Genomic DNA, 19,212 nt, shown 5'->3' with positions numbered 1-19,212 from the left:
AACTACCTAGGTTCATTACACATACTAACCTAGTGTTGTTACCTAAGAAGAAAGACATTAAGACTTTTTTCAGACATGCGACAAATAAGTCTTAGTAACTTTATAAACAAGGTTTTCTCTCGAGTAATTCATGAAAGGTTGGTTAGTTTTCTTCCCAATATCATCTCAGATGAACATGCATGATTTATCAAAGGTCGAAGTATTGTAGAAAATGTCCTGCTTACGCAGAAGATAGTCACAAACATTAGGTTGAGAACCAAGGAAGGTCCCAATATAATTATCAAGTTGGAAAGTTAACGAAAGTTATGAGAAAAATGGGCTTTAATGAGAGGTTTATTGGTTTAGTTTTTGGGACTATATCCAATAACTGGTATTTTGTTCTTTTGAATGGACAACCTTATGGCTTTTTCAAATCGACAAGGGGAGTTATGCAGGGTGATCCATTATCACCTGCCTTGTTCATCATTGCAACAGAGGCTTTGTCGAGAGGATTGAACTCACTTCATTAGAATTTATACTTCTGTGCTTTTTGGTTTACCAAAATGGAGTCCTAAGATCAATCATTTATCGTATGCAGATGATACGATTATTTTTTCCTCCTCTGATGAAACTTCATTACGCTAAATAATGGAAGTTGTGGCAGCATATGAGGCATCTTCTGGTGAGCTCATTAACAAATCGAAATCAACTGTATATTTGCATCATCTCATTGATGAATCAGTGATAAGGAAGGTCGAGTGTGTAACTAGAATATGTAGACAAGATTTTCCTTTCACTTATTTAGGATGCCCCATTTTCTATGCAAGAAGAAAACTGGAATATTATCAAGGATTAATTAATAAAATCCTAGATAAAATTCAGTCGTGGAAAGGAAAACTTTTATCGATAGGGGGTCGAGCTGTACTTATCTATCATGTCCTACAGAGTATGCCCATACACTTACTATCTGCTATTAATGCTCTAGCTTTTGTAATTAGCAGAATACATAAACTGTTGGCAAGATGTTTTTGGAGCAATTCTGTTGATGGAAGGAGTAGACATTGGGCGTCATGGGATAATCTATGCTTACCATGTGATGAAGGAGGAATATGTTTTAGATCATTACACGATGTGTCTAAAGCTTTATTTTGCAAACTTTGGTGGAATTTTAGAAGAAAGCCTTCATTGTGGAGTTCCTTTATGAGTCAAAAATACTGTAAAATGTTGAATGCTATCATTGTTCCTTGGTGAAATGGATCGCATATGTGGAGGAAAATGCTCGAGTGTAGGGACAGTGTAGAGCATCAAATAGCATGGCAACCAAAAATGGGTTCATCACTGTTTTGGTTCGACAATTGGACAGGTCTAGGTGCTTTATACTTTGTTACTCCACCTAATTTTTTCTGTGATGAGTCCATACAAAATATGTATGAGGTGGTGCAGGGAAATAGATGGAATACAGTGCTGCTTAACCAATTATTACCAGCAGATTTAGCTGAGTATATCCAGCAGCAAGTGAAGCAAATTCAAGATGGAATGCTGGACAAACCTGTGTGGAAACTGGAACCAAGAGGTGAGTTTAGTGCTAAGTCAGCTTGAGATTATGTGAGAAGAAGACGAGATCCAAGTAATGCATATATGAATATATGGATAAAGGGGATGCCATTCAAAGTTTCATTCTTCATGTGGAAGGTTTGGAAAAACAAGTTGCCATTGGATGATTTCTTCAAAAGGTTGGGCTATTTAATGGCTTCCAAATATTGGTGTTGTGTGCTGCCACAAGAAGAGACGATGACACACCTGTTCTTCACTTCGTATGCTGCCAGAAAGGTGTGGAATTACTTTCTAATAGCTGCAGGTATTAATGTGGATGGATTTACTTTCCATCAAGCGATTGTGAGATGCTGGACTTTGCAGACAATTCCAAGGTTGAAACCAATTATTCAAGCTCTACCATCGATCATAGTGTGGGAATTATGAAAAAGGAGAAATGGCTATAAGTATGGGGATCCTGTTTTTGTCAATAGAGTTATATATCAGATTTCGACAATGGTTCAATCATTGGTGAAATTTAGGAAGCCAAGCCTACAGAATATCCCACACAAATGGCCAGACTTAATAACCATGATGGAGCAGTATACACCTAAGTTGAAATACACTAAGGTTCTATGGGAACTTCCTGAGCAGAGTTGGATAAAAGTAAATATAGATGGTGTATCTAGGGGCAATCCAGGAAGAAGCTCAATTAGTTATGTGTTGAGAAATGAGGAAGGAAATGTAGTCTATGCTTGTGGCAAAGAAATCCAAGAAGGAACAAACACATAAGTTGAGGTGAAGGCTATTTTGGAAGCTTTGAAGTTCTGTGTAAACAATGATTATATACTGATTGATCTTCACACAGACTCGATGTTGGTAAAAAATGTGATTCAAGGGGTGTGGGCTATACCATGGACAGTTGCTGCAGAAGTGGAAGAGATAAAGGAATTAATGGGCAGATGTAATTTGCAGATTTCACACACATGCAGAGAGGGTAATCAACTAGCAGACCACATTGCAAATTATGCTATTGACACAGGTCCTTTAGAGTGTCATAGTTTTTGGGAGCTTGATGTCAAGGGGAGGAAGATTGTGAATAGTGATAAGCTACAATGTCCATACATAAGAGTGAAGGTTGCAAGAGATTATGAAATGGGGAGAAAATGAGTAACATGAGCAGGAATAAGGTGTTAGCAGGGGCATACGCAGCTGATCATCATGCTCAAATCCATGAGGAAAAGAGCATGATGAGTTTATTTTTCACTAATATTTTTTTTCTGTTTTGCAGGTGAAGGTGATATGTCTTGGCTCTATTTTTTAATGGAATCTCAGTTGGTGGTATTAGTGCAATGCACTCAATCCAACGGGAGGAAATTAAGAATAGGCAAAGGAATTTTTTCAAGCAGCAATACACTACTTCCTACAGCTGATGCAAGAGATTCCTTATGGTATGAATCAAGATATACTGAGGTGTTACTACAAAATAATCAACTGCATCCTAATACCTCAAAGACAAAGGAAGATAGTTGCACAAGGATGGATACATGTCAGCAATGGAAAGCACAAAAAATACCAGGAAAAATGGAAAGATTCAGATATGAGCACATCAAAAGTATAGCTCATTTGAGGAGACATATGTGTGGGAATGCTATTCAATGGATCATTAATAGCTGGACAAAGTTACCTACAAGGAGTAAGGATGTAATGAAGAGCAAGGGACAGGAGGGATCATTGAAGCTGCATATTCAAATCCTTAGGGAGGAGGATGTGCTGAGCTCAGTTTTTACTAACTCTTTTTTCTGTTTTGCAGGAAAAGCTTCTGTTTTCATGCCTTTTCATATTATACGAATTCAGTGGGTGGTATTAGCACCTAGCGCTCATTCCCTTTAAGGATATAATATGATAAGAACAAGCATGAAGTCGAAGAGACCACACAGTTGGTCAGTGTTCAGTAAAGGAAGCAACACACTTGAGAGACAAAGGTTTCCAATTCAAATAGAGAGCAATGCTACAGAAAATAAAGGCAATATTCATCATGGCATATACAAGAGCAATGCACCAGATTGGGAACATAGGAATAGGCTGCCTAGAAATATGCAGCAGTGGTGTTGGGATCCACACGCATGTACTTACAAAAGGAACAACTACACACATGATCGCAGATGGTGCAAAGATGCAGGAAACATTACTGTAATTATGCCCTTCCTTTGGCCCAAATTCCAAGTGGTGGTATTAGTACTCCGTACTCATTCCACTAGAGGGAAAGCTGGGGAAGGCACAAGCATGATAATGAAGGTCACAAGAGCGGGAAAAAGAGTCCAGTTATTCATTATCGAGGCAGCAATTTCCAACTAGATTTTTGGAGGCTGTGCATTATGATACATCAAGAAGCTTATCTCATATAGCTAGTAAGATATATAAGGAATAGAACAGAGCAGGAAAATTATAGTTTCACTCATGGATCACTCTTGAATTATGGACGAGAAAAGGCAAGGTCAGCACAGAAGTTTGGCACTGGACAATATGCACAGCAGGAGCAGATAGCCATATTTGGAATCTTGAAGATGCAAAGATCAATGAATGCAGATAATGTAATCAGCCAACACATGAAAGAACAAAGGAAATCATCACATTTGAAAACCACAACAGAACAAGCAACAATGGAGAACAAATGCGTGACAATGCAGTACATGGCTATGTTTGTAATAGGCTAGTTTTTATACATATTTTAGTCCTTATTTTTCATATTCTTATTAGATAATATTGTATTATCAATTTTGGGCCTCACAAGTTCAAAGTTGATAATAGGATCTATGTAGTGCACATATATTATCGTCTTACTCATCGTAAGACACCATGCTACTTTATTTTATTTTATTATATATATAAAAACTAGCCCTAGGCACAGTGCTTAGTGGATTAAAAAAAAATTGGCCGTCAATGGTTCTTAGAGAAGTTCATTCCCTTCACTCATAGATAGGAGTTTCATAGTCAGTTTGAGCGCCTTCAGCAGGGTAGCATGACCATTACTCAGTATGAGACCAGATTTGTGGATCTATCATGCCGTGCGACTATCTTGATCCCTAATAAGAGGGAGAAGGTGCAGAGGTTCATAGATGGCCTTACGTATGGTATTAGGATAAAGATGGCCAGAGAGATCGAGGATGATATTTATTTCACTCGGGTTGTGGTGATCGCCAGGAGGATCGAGCGCATCAGGGGCCAGGCTAGGGAGACGAACTCTTACAAGAGGCCTCGTCATTTTGGAGGATTCAGTGGTGCCTCTTCTGGAGGCAGGGGTTCTTTTGATAGAGGCCATCCTATCAGGCCGGTTCAGTCAGCTCTACGGATTATCCATGGTTCTTTAGGCAACCACAATGCTTATGGATCTCATCCCGAGCAGCTAGTATACAGTGCACCTTAAGCTACGGTTAGTGCACCTCCGATTCTGAGTTATCAGGGTGGTTAGTCAAGTCGATCGGGATAGTTCTACAGTTAGCAGTCACGTTATCCAAGGGCTTGTTATAATTTTGGTGATCTGAGGCACTTCACGAAGTTTAGACCTAGTTCATAGAGCACCATGACACAACAGAGTACTCGTACCATAGTTTTGGCACCGATGGCTCCACCACATGCACAGCCAACTAGAGGCGGTGGTTAGGTAGCCCAAGGTGGTGGTCGGACAGTTAGAGGTGGAGGTCAATCAGTGAGAGGTCATCCCAGAGGTGGTGGACAGGTTAGTGGGACTCAGCCCCGTTATGCATTTCTAGATAGACCTGAGGCGGAGTCATCCGATGTAGTTATTACAGCTATTATCTCAGTTTTCCATAGAGATGCTTCTATGTTGTTTGATCTGGGTTCTACATATTATTATGTGTCTTCATATTTTGCTTCGCATTTGAGTATGCCTCGTGATTCTCCTGATGTTCCTGTTTCTGTGTCTACATCAGTTGGAGATTCTATAGTAGTTGATCAGGTGTATTGATCTTGTGTTGTTACTTTTAATGGTTATGATACCGTTGTTGATCTTCTAGTTTTTGATATGGTGGATTTTGAGGTTATTCGTGGTATGGATTGGTTGTCCCTGTATCACGCTATCTTGGATTTTCATACCAAAACTGTGATTTTATGTATGCCAGGGTTGCCTAGATTAGAGTGGAGGGGGGGACTCTCAGTCACTCCACTAGTAGGGTGGTTCCATAAATGAAGGCCCGGCGTATGGTCGAGAAGGGATGTTTAGCATATTTGGTCTATATCTGTGATTCTAGTGTGGAGGTTCCTTCTACGGATTCAGTATCAATTGTGAGTGAGATTCTTGAGGTGTTTCCTATAGATTTGCCGGGTATGCCTCCCGACAGGGATATCAACTTTTGTATTGATTTGGTTTCGGGCACTCAGCCTATTTTTATTCTACCATACCGTATGCCTCCAGCTAAGTTGAAAGAATTGAAGGATCAATTACAGGATTTGCTTGATAAGGTATTCATTAGACCGAGTGTTTCACCTTGGGGTGCGCCAGTATTGTTTGTTAAGAAAAAATACATATCGATGAGGATGTGGATAGATTATTGGCAATTGAACAAGGTCACTATCAAGAACAAGTATCCGTTGCCGAGGATTGATGATTTATCTGACCAGCTTCAGGGTGCCAAAGTTTTTTTGAAGATTGACTTGAGATCTGGCTACCATCAGGTGAAGATTAGGGCATCATATATCCCTAAGATAACTTTTCGGACTTGTTATGATCAATACGAATTCTTGGTATTGTCATTTGGCCTTACTAATGCTCCAACAACCTTCATGGATTTGATGAACTGAGTATTCAAGATTACTTGGATTCCTTCATGATTGTCTTCATTAATGATATTTTCGTTTACTCTCAAAGTAGAGAGGATCATGAGCAGCACCTACGGATCGTACTGCAGACCTTGAAGAATCGTTAGTTATCTGCCAAGTTATTGAAATATGAGTTTTGGCTAGACTCAGTTGCCTTTCTAGGTCATGTTGTGTCTTTCGAGGGTATCAAAGTGGATCCTAATAAGATTGAGGCAGTTCAAAACTGGCCTAGACCTACTTCAGCTACAGAGATTCGGAGCTTCTTAGGTTTGACTGGTTATTATCACTACTTTGTGGAGGGTTTTTCATCTATCTCAGCCCCACTAACCAAGTTGACCCAGAAGGGTGTTCTTTTTAGATGCTCCGAAGAGTGTGAGGCAAGCTTTCAGAAACTCAAGACTGCCTTGACTACAGCCCAGTGTTGGTTTTGCCTACATGTTCGAGATCTTACACTATGAATTGTGATGCATAGCGTATCAGACTTGGACCAGTATTGATGCAGGACGGTAGGGTGATTGCCTACATGTGTTATTAGTTGAAGGATCATGAGAAGAATTACCATGTGCATGATTTGTAGTTGGCAGCCATTATTCACGCGCTCAAGATTTGGAGGTCTATGTGGCATCCCATGTGAGGTCTATACCGGCCATCAGAGTCTCCAGCACTTGTTCAAGCAGAAAGACCTTAATTTGCGGCAGAAGAGATGGTTAGAGTTACTAAAAGACTATGATATCACCATACTATATCATGGGGGGAAGGCTAATGTAGTGGCCGATGCATTGAGTTAGAAGGCAGAAAGCATGGGCAGTTTGGCATTTTTACCAGCAGTGGAGAGGCCATTAGCCATGGATGTTCAGGCTTTGGCCACCAAGTTCGTGAGGTTGGATGTTTTGGAGCCTAGTAGTATTCTCGCTTGTGTTGTGGCACAGTCATCATTGTTGGAGCGTATCAAGACTCGCCAGTTTGATGATCCTCAAATGTTGCTATTGAAAGACATGGTGCAGCGGATGGTGCCAAGGAGGTTGTGATTAGAGATTGTAGTTTTATGTGGCTTCAGGGTCAAATTTGTGTTTTGAATGATGATGGGTTGAGAGAGTTGATCTTCGAGGAGGCTCACAGTTCATGGTATTCCATTCGCCCAGGTGTCATGAAGATGTACCGTGACTTGAAGCAGCACTATTGGTGGCAAAATATGAAGAAAGATATTATTGGTTATATCTCTCGGTGTTTGAATTGTCAACAAGTGAAGTATGAGCATCAGAACCAGGGTGGGTTGACTCAGAGATTGGAGATACCAGAGTGGAAATGGGAGTGCATCACTATGGACTTTATGGTGGACTTACCACAGACCTTGAGGAAATATGACATTGTTTGAGTTATTGTGCATCGATTGACTAAGTCTGGTACTTCATTCCGATGACGATATCCTATTCTTCAGAGCCGTTGGCTCAAATTTACATCCGGATGATTATCCGCCTATGCGGTGTGCCCATATCCATCATTTTAGACCGACACACATAGTTTACATCATATTTTTAGAGAGTCGTACAGTGTGAGTTGGGCACACAGGTTGAGTTGAGTACCGCATTTCATCCTCACGCGGACAGACAGTCCGAGTGCACTATTCATAGTTCAAAGGACATGTTACGGGTATGATTTATGCATTTCGGGGGTCAGTGCCACCAGTTTTTACAACTAGCAGAGTTCACCTACAACAATAACTATTAGTCGAGTATCTAGATGTCTCCATACGAGGCCTTGTTTAGGAGGGGATGCCATTTGCCAATTGGTTGGTTTGAGCACGGTGAGGATAGATTGTTGGGCACCGATTTGGTTCGTGATGCTTTCAAAAAAGGTTAAGCTGATTCAGGAGCGACTTTGTACAACTCAGTCTAGGCAAAAGAGTTATGTTGACCGAAGGTTCGAGATGTGGCTTACATGGAAGGTGAGAAGGTTCTTCTCCGAGTGTTGCCTATGAAGGGAGTGATGCGATTCGGGAAGAAGGGCACGTTGAGGTCGAGGTTTATTGGTCCTTTTAAGATTTTGGAGAGAGTTGGGGAGGTTTCTTTTAGACTTGAATTGCCTCCTAGCCTAGTAGGGGTACATCCGGCATTTTATGTTTCCATGCTTTGGAAGTATCATGAGGATAAGTCACATGTTTTGGACTTCAGCACGGTGCAATTTGATGAGAATTTGACCTTTGAAGAAGAGCCGGTGGCTATTCTAGACCGGTAGGTTCGGAAGTTGAGATCTAAGACTTTTCCTTCTGTGAAAGTGAATTGGAGAGGTCAGCCGATTGAGGAGGCTACGTGAGAGTCCATGTCTGATATAAGGAGTAGATACTTGCTCCTTTTTACTAGTCCAGGTACATTTCTATGTCTGTTTGAGGACGAATGTTCTTTTAGAGGTAGAGATTGTGATGACTCGATAGGTCGTTTTGGGTACTAGCTCCCTTTTCTATGTTTTGAGACCTCCCATATCTTTATTTGATGAATTATGACTTGTGTACTTAGTTCGTGTCGTCTTTCGGAAAACTTATATATGAAATTTTAAAGAAAATATGATTTTTGGCTGTAAAAATGACTTGAGTTGACCATGGTCAACGTTTTTGGTAAACGACCTCGGATCGGTATTTTGATGATTTTGGTAGGTTCCTATGTTATTTTTGGACTTGTACACATGTTTGGATAAGGTCCCGTGTGACTCGAGGGCATTTCGACGCATTATGTGAAAAATTGGAAAATTGAGTTTCAAACTTGATAATCTTGAGTTTTGATGATTGATTCTTGATATTTGATGTTATAAACTTGTATGAATGTTCGAATTGGAGGCCGAAGGGCACGGGTGAGTTTCAGATGGGTTGTGCAAGGTCTTGGATAGCTGATGCCTCAGTTGGTTTTTCTTGCATGCAGTTCTTGCAATTGCGAAGTACCTGCTCGCAAATGCGAGCCTCGCTTTTGCGAGTGATTGCTCGCATTTGCAAAATTAGACTGGGGACTGAAGACTTCGCTTTTGCGAACGGAGAATCACATTTGTAGACTTGGGGGAGTTCGCATTTGCGATCTTGGAGTCGAATTTGCGACAACTGAACAACGACAGGAAGCTTCGTAAATGCGAAGCTTTTGCCGCATTTGGGATGAAGGTTTTTTTTTGCAAATGCGATAGAATAGTTGCATTTGCGAAATATGGGGCACTGTGGCACTTGTCGCTTTTGCGATCAGTTATTCACATTTGCGAACATCGCAATTGCGAACAAGATTTCGCAATTGTGACATCTGTAGCGTGTAAAGGTTGGAATTTTGGGACTTAGCTCATTTTACAGCATTTTTCAACCCTAAACTCCATATATGCGATTTTGAAGAAGGATTTCTGTCCAAATTCATTGACATGCAACTTTAACTTGTTATCAATAAATTTTAATTACTTTTCTATGAATTTTATCATCAAATTTATGTATTCAAGGTAGAAATTAGGGGTTTTGGATAAAATTTAAGAATTTTGTAAAATTAAGATTTAGACCTGAATTAAGGTTGAATTTCGAAATAAATTACATATTCGTACTCCGGGGTGAATGGATAATCGTAATATGGTCCTAATCTCGGATTTCGACCACATGGGCTCGAGTTGAATTTTGTTGACATTTTCAATTTAGCAAAGGATTGAACCTTTTTTTTTTTATTCGTGGGTAGTTACTAAAACTTGTTTTGAATTGTTTGAACGATATTTGGCTAGATTCGATTGGTTTGGAGGCTTGTTCTAAAGGAAAAATTGTGGTTAATTATTAATTCTATTTCGAAAAGAGGTAAGTATCTTGGTAAAACTTTATTTGAGGGAAATAAGGCAGAATCTAGTCTATTTGCTACGTAAATTACGTGTTGGGGGCAACGTATATGCAAGGTGATGAGTGTATATGCGTGGGCCATGGGATAAGCATGCGGGTGGAATTTTCTATACTTATACCATGTTATTTGGTGTATTATACCTTCCATTCCTTAGATAGATTGTTAATTCTTTGATTACTCGCTTTCAAGTTACTTCTTATGTTGAGATTATTGTGATATTGAGAGTTGAGATCGTGGAAATTGTTGATTGGTTGTTGGTACTAATTGTTGAAAGATTCCCATATGATGAGTTGTGTTCAAATACTATTGTCGAAGTTGATTTGCTTCCCACCTTGCTTGGTATTGTGTTATTGTGATTGCTTGGTGAGGAAGTGTGGAAAGCATGAAGGGTGTTGTCGTGTCTTATTTATATATTGATATAATTGCTTGAGTGATGGCGAGGATAAAGCACGAAAAGTGATATCATGCACATGCTTTATTATTATTATTATTATCATGTGAGGATGAGAGTAAAAGTACGAAGTGTGATGCCACACACTTGCTTCATATTATTTTGCATGTGAGGATTAGAGTAAAAGCACGAAAGGTGATGCGGTGCACTTGCTTTTATATTATATGGTGAGGATGAGAGTAAAAGAACGAAGGGTGATGCCGTGCATGTTTGTTGATTTTATTGTTTTTACTTGATATCTGGATTGTGAACTTGGGTTTGTGGTTTCGTTGAATACTTGTGAAAGAGGTTTACTCTGTGATACTTGGCTTTATGTTCCCGAATGCTGCCCCTTTTATATGTCTCTATCCTGTTGTTACTTTTGATACTTTATTTGTTATTCCATTACTTTTGATATATAATTTCACAAGTTTATACAATGTGTCTTGTGTTAGCCTCGTCACTACCTCGTCGGGGTTAGACTCGACACTTGCTGAGTACATTGGGCCGGTTTTACTCATACTACACTTCTGCACTTCTTTTACAGATTCTCACATTGGTAGGAGCGGAGTCCGGAGAGGTACTTAGCAGATACCATGTGGTGATTCAAGGTAAAGTTGCATTCCATTCGCAGGCCTTAGAGTCACTTTCCTATTTTTATTGTATTGTTTCCATTTTAATTCAGACAATGTTGTATTTCTTTCATAACATTGTATTTCTTTTGATCTAGAAGCTTATGTACTTATGACTCCACGTCTTGGGGTATTCTCGTTAGATGTTGGTTTTAGACTTATTCTGCTTATATAAGAAATTGCCTTTCCGTTATGTTATTATTCTATTGTCAGTATTTTATAGTGGTTCTTCCTATTTATTTTGTTGTGTGTTGGCTTGCCTATTAAGCATTATTAGGCGTCATCACGATCCCGATTGATTGAGATTTTGGATCGTGACAAGTATTAAATTTTTCATGTTAAAAGGCTTGGTGTCTTTGTTAGTCTATTTTTATTGTTATTTAATGTGGATATTATTTTTGTGGAATAGTAGTTCCCAACAAATTTTACTTATGTTGTGATTGCAAGCTTAGGGATGATATTTTGGGTAATGGCAAGTGTAATATTTGTGACAACTTCTAATCAGGGGCGGATGTAGCATATACTCAGCGAGTTCAATTGAACCCATAACTTTTGATACGGAGTAAAAATTTATATGTAAAAAATTATTAAAATTACAAAAATAGTAGACATGAACCCATAACTTTAAAAATATAATGGGTTCAATACTAAAATTTTTAAAAATTGAACCCATAGGGTTTAAATCCTGGATCTGCCCCTGCTTCAAATCTAACTGTTAATTAGTGAAGAGTAAATTTGAACACTTTTTCTTTTTAGATTGTCAAACTCACGACCATGATTGATATATTTCCCAGGTATATGCTATTTTTAATTTGTTTTATTTTACATTGCTTTTTAATGTATTGAAAAAGACCCCCACGTTCTCCATCATTTTAAAGGACATGAATTTTCTGATAAGCATACCCTATCTTCTATCAAAAGCTCAATAACATTTTTACTTTCTTGCTTATTTACATTGTTCTTACTGCCCCCAGAAGCTCTACTCCCGGGCTCAAGATCTCTATTGTCTTATCTCGATTTCAACGCTATATCTTACATTTTTGTCTAAATTAGTTATCATTTTAGGATCAAATCGATTCACTTGTCTATAAACCACGTATAAATCAAATTGTACCATTTTACGAGTAAACAATTTGGCGCCCACCATGGGGTTTAGACAGGTGTGTTATTGAATTGATCCTTGCATCTATTACTAACTTGTTTGATTCTTTGTTCCTAGAAAAAATCATTAAAAATTACAGATAACGATGTCGACATCGCACACAACGTTGAGGCCCATGGAAATCAGCCTCAGCACGAAGATTCAATCAGCAATACCCACAACGAGGGGATGAGGACACATCAGTTGATGGCGAGAAATATCCACGACATGTTCGAGAGACAACTCCTGATGATGCTGAAGACGAGCACGTCGTTGAAACAATAAGGATCCCGAGGGAGCGACAAAGGCCATTATGGGCCCATCTCTCGCGGCGTGATCAGGTCATGACTAAATTAAGGCAGGCGTTGTCAGGTGATTCCAACAACACGAATGGATGAGGTCGAGTTCCTCCAGGTGCTCCCGTAAATATAGCAATGCAGAGGGACAATAATAACACCCTGAGGGGGGAACGATAGCAGATCTAGTAACAACAATGAGAATGATCCCTCTAAAACTGAACTCATGCGGTTCATGAGGTAAATAAACGCCCAAATGGATCAAATACCGGGTGCACCACCAATATTGAAAGGACCAGATTCAAAGAAGTACACCCAACTGCCGTTCAAACCGATCGCGGTACCATAGTTGATCCTGAAGCGATTCAAAATGCCAGACGTGCCAAAGTATGATCGGACTTCAGATCCTCAGGAGCATATCACTATCTATACAATGGCGGTGAAGGGAAATGATTTGGCTCCGTACGAGATTGAGTTAGTCTTATTGAAGAAATTTGGGTAGACCCTCACGAATGGGACCCTGACATGGTATTCACTCTTGCCCGAGTATTCCATAGATTCTTTCGAGATGCTCACAGATTCTTTTATTAAGGCCCATGCCGGGGCCAGAAAGGTACAGGCCCGAAAGGCCGACATATTCAGGATTGCACAAGGAGAGTCCGAATTATTGCGGGAGTTCGTGAGCCGATTCCAGAAAAACATAATGCTGCTCCCAGTCGTGCCAGACGAATAGGCAGCAGAAGCATTTACTAGAGGGTTGAATCCGAGAAGTTCTGATGATTCCTGAAAATTAAAAAAAAGTCTGCTCGAGTTCCAGGCAACAACATGGGCGGATGTTCACAACCGGTACGTGCCAAAGATAAGAATTGAAGATGATCAACTCATCTTTCCGGTGTCAACCAAAGGTCGGGACCGGGAAAAGAGTAAGGAGAAATTGAAGGATGATTTCAACAGAGATCGACGGTCTTCAAGGGGTGAGTTTTACACTATGAGTTGGCCGAAGGACGCGACAAAGGTTTTCGGTCGGCAGATAGATTCTCTATCAATAGGAGAACTGATCGCGACCAGAATAATAGGTCATTATAGGACAAGGAGACATTGGATTCTCGAGATTCTTCCTACCCCAGGCTTTCCGAATACAACTTTAACGTTAGCATAGTGGTGCTGATGTAAACTATGAGGAATATTAAAGAGGCATGGTTCTTGAAGCCAATGATATTCAATCCCAGCCAAAGGGATCCTAATCTGTAGTGTGAATACCATGGAACCAACAGCCACCGGACAGAAGACTGTCGGCATCTGCGCGAGGAGGTGGTGACATTACTGAAAAAGGGCCATCTTAGAGAATTTTTAAGCGATCGGGCTAAAAACAACTACGACCGCAATCATGATAATGGAGAACCTTCAAAAGTAGGAGAAAATCCGCCACACTTGATGATCAACATGATTTTCGGGGGGAACGAGATTATTGTGTGACATTTTCATCGGCAAAAAAATGAAGGTGTCAGTAACCCATAGTAAGAGACTCTGGGAAGTCGTTGAGGATGATATTACTTTCATGGAGGAAAACGCATATGGATTGTTGCTACTGCACAACGATGTATTGGTAATCTCTTTAAATGCCTTAGATTTTAACATTAAACGTGTTTTGGTGGACCCAGGAAGTTCGGCCAATATCATCCAGCAGAGAGTCTTGGAGCAAGCCAAACTCATCGGAAGTATCATTCCAACCACAAAACTCCTTGCCGGGTTCAACCTAGTAAGAGTGACAACCCGAGGAGAGATCCTGCTGCCCACAAATGTCGGGGGTTCGAGGTGGTGGATGGCGATATGGGTTACAACATCATCCTGGGGAGATCATGGTTGCACGAGATGAAGGTTGTGCCATCAACATATCATCAGTTGCTGAAATTTCCAACTTCCAAAAGGATTAAGCAAATAAGAGGCGACCAACTGGCAGCAAGGGAGATGAATGAAATCTCAATTTCCAGTAGCAAAGGGAAGGAGAATGCGGCATAGAAATTACAGGAACTGGCGCCTTCTCCTGAGCCGAGCGAAGTTAACCAAGGGGAAGAGTCGTCAGAATCCTATCAGGTACTAAGATATTTCCAGGTACCAGAAGAGACGGACGCAACAAAATCTATATCGGAAGAACTTGAACAAGTCACATTGTTCGAAAAGTTCTTGGAGAGGAAGTTTCACTTGGGGACAGGACTACACCCCGAGATCAGGTATGGGTTTATCGAATTTCTTAAATTTAATGTCGATTGTTTTGCGTGGTCACATGCGGATATGACAGGTATCCCGCTAGAAGTGGCCATGCAAAAACTGAGCCTGGATCCCATCATCCCTTCGATAAAACCGAAAAAAGTCCTATTCCCAAAGTCAGAAACAAATTTGTCAAAGAAGAGGTAACTCGCTTGCTTGATATCGGTTCAATCCAAGAGGTAAAGTATCCTGACTAGCTAGCTAATGTAGTAGTAGTTCCAAAGAAGAATAATAAATTTTGCATGGGTTGACTACAAGGATTTGAATAAGTCGTGCCCAAAAGACTCTTTCCCATTGCCAAACATTGATCAAATGATTGATGCGACGACTGGGCACGAGTTAATGAGTTTCCTTAATGCTTACTTCGGGTACAACCAAATCAAGATGAACCCAGAGGATCAGGAAAAAACTTCATTCATAACAAATTTCGGCACATATTGTTATAATGTGATGCCTTTCGGTCTAAAGAACGCCGGAGCCACTTATCAATGGCTCATGAATAAAATATTTGAGAGACAAATAGGGAACACTATGGAAGTTTACATAGATGATATGATGGTTAAGTATTTGAACGCATGTGATCATATTAAACACTGGCAAGAGACCTTTAACATCTTAAGGAAGCACAACATGAAGCTTAACCCCGAGAAGTCTGCATTCGGGGTCAGCTCCGGTATGTTTCTGGGATTCCTTGTGTCACAAAGGGGGATCGAGGTTAATCACGACAAAATCAAAGCCATCGAATACATCCCGGACCAGCTATCAGGCATGAAAGAGGTTCAAAGACTCATAGGGAGACTGACCGCTTTGAGCAGATTCATTTCCTAGTCCTCAGAAAAATGCCATTATTTCTTTGCACTCTTCAAAAAGAAAAATAACTTTGAGTGGACTCCGGAATGTCAACAGGCTCTGAAGTATTTAAAAATATATTTGTCAAGTTCTCCACTATTGTCAAAACCAGAGGAAGGCGAACAACTGCTGATCTACTTAGTAGTCTTGGAGGTAGCGGTAAGTACCGTTTTAATCTGTGAGGACGAATGTATGCAATCTCCTATTTATTATGTTAGTAAAATCTTAACTGGAGCAGAAACACGCTACCCACATCTGGAAATATTGGCCTTAGCTCTCATAGTCATCGCTTGAAATCTTAAGCTTTATTTACAATGTCATCTGATAGCCGTGGTGACCACTTTTACCCTGCCGAATATTCTTCATAAACCTGAACTTTCAGGTAGGATGGCCAAGTGAGCCATTGAAATGAGTGTATTTGACATAGAATATAAGCCTAGTACTGCGATTAAGTCACAAGTTTTAGCCGACTTTGTGGCCGATTTCAGTCTACGACTGTTGCCTTTGGCTACCAAAGAAGTAGTGATGGTGTCAAAATCAAGATCAGGAGTTTGGACCTTGTTCACTAACCACACCCTCGGGAGAAACCTGAGGCAGGCCATAAGAACCGTTCCTCTGACTAATAATGAAGCAGAGTATAAAGCTTTGATTGCAGGACTCGAGCTGGCCCAGGGACTGGACTCCGAGGTCATAGAAATAAAATGTAATTCCTAATTGGTAATAAATAAGGTCTACGGGATCTTCGAAGCCTAAGAGGAACGCATGCAACAGTATGTAGTGAAAGTTCAGGATCTGCTAGCTCGGTTGAAGGAATGGTCAATTATGCATATCCAAAGGGAAGAGAATGCGGAAGCGGACACACTAGCCAATCTAGGTTCGTCCACGGAAATGAAGTGACCAGACTCTAGCAGGACCGTACAACTTATGCATTCGGTATTGGACGCAGATAGCTATTACGAGATAAACTCAACCAATTTAGTGTGGGACTGGAGAAATGAGAATATTGACTACCTTGAGCATGGAAAATTGCCTGATAATCCTAAGGCATCTCAGGCGCTGCACACTAAAGCAGCTTGATATAGCTTCAAGGGAGGCCAATTGTACAGAAGATATTTCCAAGCCCATTGGCCCAATGTTTGGGAGCTTTCGAAGCTAACTATATTATGCGAGAAGTTCACGAAGGTGTATGCGGAAATCACTCAAGCACGAATTCCTTAGTGTTAAAATTAATTAGGGAACAATACTACTGGCCCTGGACGGAACAAGACGCCAAGGCTTAAGTTCAAAAATGTGATAAATGTCAATGCTACGCACCATTGGTACATCAACCGACAGAGCCACTGCACTCAGTTTTGTCACCATGGCCATTATTGAAGTGGGGGATGGATATCGTCGGACCACTACCACCGGCCCCCGGTAAGGTAAGGTTTCTTTTGATTTTAACTGACTATCTTTCTAAGTGGGTTGAAGTAGGTCCTTCTTAGAGGATCGACGAACGTAAAGTGGTATATTTCTTGTGGGAGAATATAATTTGCATATTTGGGATACCAAAAGAGATAACCTGCGACATCAGGCCACAATTTATAGGTGCTAAGGTCAAAAAGTTCCTTGAAGTCTTAAAATCAAATGGATCACATCATCACCCTATCATCCGAGCGCAAATGGTCAAGCAGAATCAACGAACAAGGTGATTATTCTGAATGTCCAAAAGAGATTGGAAATGGCTAAAGGCAAATGGCCCAAAGAGCTACCAGGAGTACTATGGGCATACCGTACAACGGTCAAATCAAGCACGGGGAAACTCTTTTCTCTTTTGTGTACGGATCGGAAGCCTTGATCCCGGCGGAAGTAGGAGAACCTACCCTAAGATATTTCTGAGCGGACAAAGAAGCAAACAATGAAGCAATGTTGGTCCAATTGGAGCTGCTCGACGAACATAGGGACTTGGCACATACAAGGATGGCGGCCCAAAAGCGGAGAATGGAAAGATATAACAATCGAAGAGCCAACCTCCAGTATGTCAAAGTAGGAGACTTGGTTTTAAGGAAAGTAACTCAGAACACCTGGGAGCTCAACGCAGGGAAGCTGGGGCCAATGTGGGAAGGCCCCTACCGGGTTTCCGCTGTCACTGGAAAAGGGTCATACGAATTGGAAAGTCAAGACAGAGTAAAGTTGCCGAGCAACTGGAACGTGGCACACCTCAAAAGATATTATTGCTAATGAGCACTCACCTACACTGAAAGTATGTGCTGCACTCATTTTCCCTCCATCTAGTTTTTGTCCCAATTGAGTTTTTTTGGCAAGGTTTTTAATGAGGCAGCAACGAAAAGCATAGTACTAAGGAAGCTTTGTCTGCAGAAATAAGACCTTAAAATGACAAGGCACGCAGATGATGGATCTCTATGGAGCGGTTAGATAATCTTTGGCTTGGTAGCAAAAGCTCCTACTGGGAAGTAAAATTTGCTATCGGATAAGGGTTACCCGAACGTTCACGGGTGCAAGCCACTAGGGTTTGTTAGATAGTCTTTGGATTGATAACAAAGTTCATAAGGGGAAGTGAAGCTTGTTACCGAACTAAAGATTATCTAACCATCAACTGGTAGAATTTCAAAAGAATCATGTTTTCCAGTGTTCAAATTTGCATTCTTCGCATTCGAACACTGGGGGGAAAGATATGAGGATACAAGAACAATGACTGCTACACTGATCGAAATACGAAACTCGGAAACAAAGTTGTATCACCGGGACCGGAGACAACGCGACCAACCCCGTAGAAACAAGTTGTACAAATTAGCCACAAGTAATGGAAATTTCTTTTTAGCACAACGAATGCTTTTATACTTTTGAAAATGAAAAGAATAAAGTAAAGTCCTTTTATTTCTATCTTGTTTCTTGTCTGAACGATGAATTAATTTTATCATTTGAAAGTTAAACAAGTACTTCAAATGCTAGTGCCGTAATGAAAGGAGACATCCTCTTCAAGAGCACCGTAAACATAGGAGGGCCCTCTCTTATGAAACCCTCACATTAAAGGGTTGATTTCGGAAAAACTTATGCCCGGAATCCAAATGCTCTCAGGGAAAAATACACTCGAAGCCTTGCACAATTCGATGCAAAGAGTAAAACTTATGCAAATACTTCAATGAAAAGGACGCAAAGAGTAAAACTTGCACATATACATAAACGAAAAGAGAAAAACTTGAAGAGTACTTAAACGGAAAACGTGCCAAGTAGCACAAATAAAAAAGTATGAAAAAGAATAGAAAGCAAAAACTAAGCTACTGTATCTCCGGAACACGGAGGAAGAGAAGCATCTGCACCCCCAGAAGAAGTGGGTGGATCCGCCGCCGGCTCAATATCTTGGCCTTTACCATTTTGGCCTTCAGCATCATCACCTTCTGCT

Source organism: Nicotiana tabacum, chromosome 14 (genome assembly GCF_000715075.1).
Source record: "Nicotiana tabacum cultivar K326 chromosome 14, ASM71507v2, whole genome shotgun sequence".
Lineage (NCBI taxonomy): Eukaryota > Viridiplantae > Streptophyta > Magnoliopsida > Solanales > Solanaceae > Nicotiana > Nicotiana tabacum.
The sequence above is the reverse complement of the archived record's forward strand: the minus strand, read 5'-3'. Positions refer to the sequence as shown.